The sequence below is a fragment of the Diachasma alloeum genome, unplaced genomic scaffold (genome assembly GCF_001412515.2).
Source record: "Diachasma alloeum isolate Michigan unplaced genomic scaffold, Dall2.0 Dall_scaffold_00926, whole genome shotgun sequence".
Taxonomy (NCBI): domain Eukaryota; kingdom Metazoa; phylum Arthropoda; class Insecta; order Hymenoptera; family Braconidae; genus Diachasma; species Diachasma alloeum.
The window spans coordinates 89,505-92,160 of NW_021681044.1; positions in this window are offsets into that span (position 1 = coordinate 89,505).

Here is a 2,656-nt window from a genome sequence, read left to right on the forward strand (position 1 = left end):
CAGGAGCCTCGTGGCGTCGCTTCAATTATAGGGAGCCCACGAGCTTCTATTCGACGAGAAATCGGTATTATGAAAATAAAATATCAGGGAAAAATGCTACGGAACGAAAAGCGCTCCCAAATGAGGCGTCAATCCGTCCGAGCAATGAAAAGCATGGAAAACAGCACCACAGCTACATCCACACCACGTGGAGGGCATGCGTGCACGCATAACCCTATTTTATTTATGATTTCCCCACTTATCACTGCACAATCACTTCTCAGGAATAGAGAGAGTATTTGTGAACAGATTATGCACTCCATGGGTGCACTTATCGTTCGACAAATACGGGGTTTCCGGAGAGGGCACGATGCCGTCATTCGGTGATGCCGTAGCATGTGCATTAGGATTTCTCATTATATGAAGATTTTTGAATTTCGCTTTTCCTAAATCTGCAANGGATCTGCAGTAGGATTTCTCATTATATTAAGATTTTTGAATTTCGATTTTCCTAAATCTGCATCTGATAGTTCATCAAAAAAGAGAGAGATGAGAATTTTTTCCGATTTTTAAAAACGTTTTGTGAAGTCCCGCAGATCTTTAGAAGTTTCTTATGATGATATGCATGTGAAAGAGGTGATAGAGTTTAAAAACATCATTATGTCGGAAAATTGTTTCCATAGTTATTTTCAATTACCACAAAACTCTTCGCAGTGCATCGAAGAATGAAAAAATCTTTTGAATTTTCCAACTCATTTATAATTGATTAAAATAGCATGAATTACGCTGAATATAGGGGTGTTCGGAGACCCCGTACGGCTGTTCAAAGTTGACTGATTCCTGTGGGATTTCGTTGAATGATTTTCCAAGAATCTGCGTATCTTCTTGCAAAAAATGCAATAGTTTGCTCCATTTTGAAGCAATGAAAAATGCAAAATAAAATTTTCCAATTTCGAGGCAGCGTCAGGTACTCAGATTATGTGGTGTGCTTATGAGGCCCATATACTGAAACGGAGAAGGCTGACCGACCGGCCAGACCTTTTCTCGAACGGACCCAGTCTTTTTATGCCNTAATTGATAATTCATTTGTTATGGCCGGTGTTCAATGTGTGATGAATTCTACAGATCATCATTTTTATGAAGAAAGAATCAATTCATGATTTAATTAAAAACATTGAATGAGCCGCTTTGCGTACAAAATTCAAGTAACTGACAACATAACCCTTTTGAAGTTGTAACATATTAGATCGAGTAGTGACAAATTTCCCGATTAATCAGAAAATAATTAAAACATCTCGTCAAGTATCTAAACAAAATTTTGCATATTCAACGCAAGAAAAATGCCTCCAAGTTGAGCTTTTTAACTGAATAGTAGGTGAAGATATCCAAGATATTTTTTTTCTATTCTGAAGAGGAAATTTTCTCTTTTGAATTATCAGGTACAATAATTCATGAATAGGGTATATTGAAATGTAGGTATATTTGTTTAGTAATTTGGTGCAAATTTTTTTATCTATATTCCGTTGGTTCATTATTTTAAAAACTTTCCAATGGNACCACAAAACTCTTCGCAGTGCATCGAAGAATGAAAAAATCTTTTGAATTTTCCAACTCATTTATAATTGATTAAAATAGCATGAATTACGCTGAATATAGGGGTGTTCGGAGACCCCGTACGGCTGTTCAAAGTTGACTGATTCCTGTGGGATTTCGTTGAATGATTTTCCAAGAATCTGCGTATCTTCTTGCAAAAAATGCAATAGTTTGCTCCATTTTGAAGCAATGAAAAATGCAAAATAAAATTTTCCAATTTCGAGGCAGCGTCAGGTANTGACAACTGACATTGCATGTTGTTTGCTGCTCTCATCTTTCGTGAGTAAAGTATAATACTCACTCATGAGAGCAACACTTCTCTCGGCTATGTCATTTGTAACATGCAGAGAACGGACAACTTTCAACGCTGTGGTGAAATCATCCCTCTCGTCCGATGTGGATGGATCACTATCCAGGAAACTAGAATCGNCAATAGTTTGCTCCATTTTGAAGCAATGAAAAATGCAAAATAAAATTTTCCAATTTCGAGGCAGCGTCAGGTACTCAGATTATGTGGTGTGCTTATGAGGCCCATATACTGAAACGGAGAAGGCTGACCGACCGGCCAGACCTTTTCTCGAACGGACCCAGTCTTTTTANGAAACGAAGAAGGCTGACCGACCGGCCAGACCTTTTCTCGCACGGACCCAGTCTTTTATTGCCCTCAACAAATCACAGCAGACCCTTTTGTTCTTCGTAGGATTTTTTTTTTCATTTTTATGAATTTTCACATTAAACCTATATATTTAGATTCCTCATTGCATAGCGATTCTAAGCAAGCTTCATTCATTGAAATAGCTTAATTTGGACCGAAGTTGATTCACTGGGATTTTCAGGAAATATCAACTAGAAGTAAAAATTCAATTGAAACGATGTAAATTTTTAATTTATTGAAGTTTGCACAGAATTTTGGAATTGTTCAAATAATAAAAAAAAGGTAGTCATATGAGTCCCATATATTGCATAGTGCTAAATTACAGCTTATTGACCTTATCCTAAGACAAAAATTCTAAGCTCCTAATTTTTCAGAGCAATTCCCTGTGAGGGATTCCCCACAAAGGAATTATTAGTATAAATCAACGGG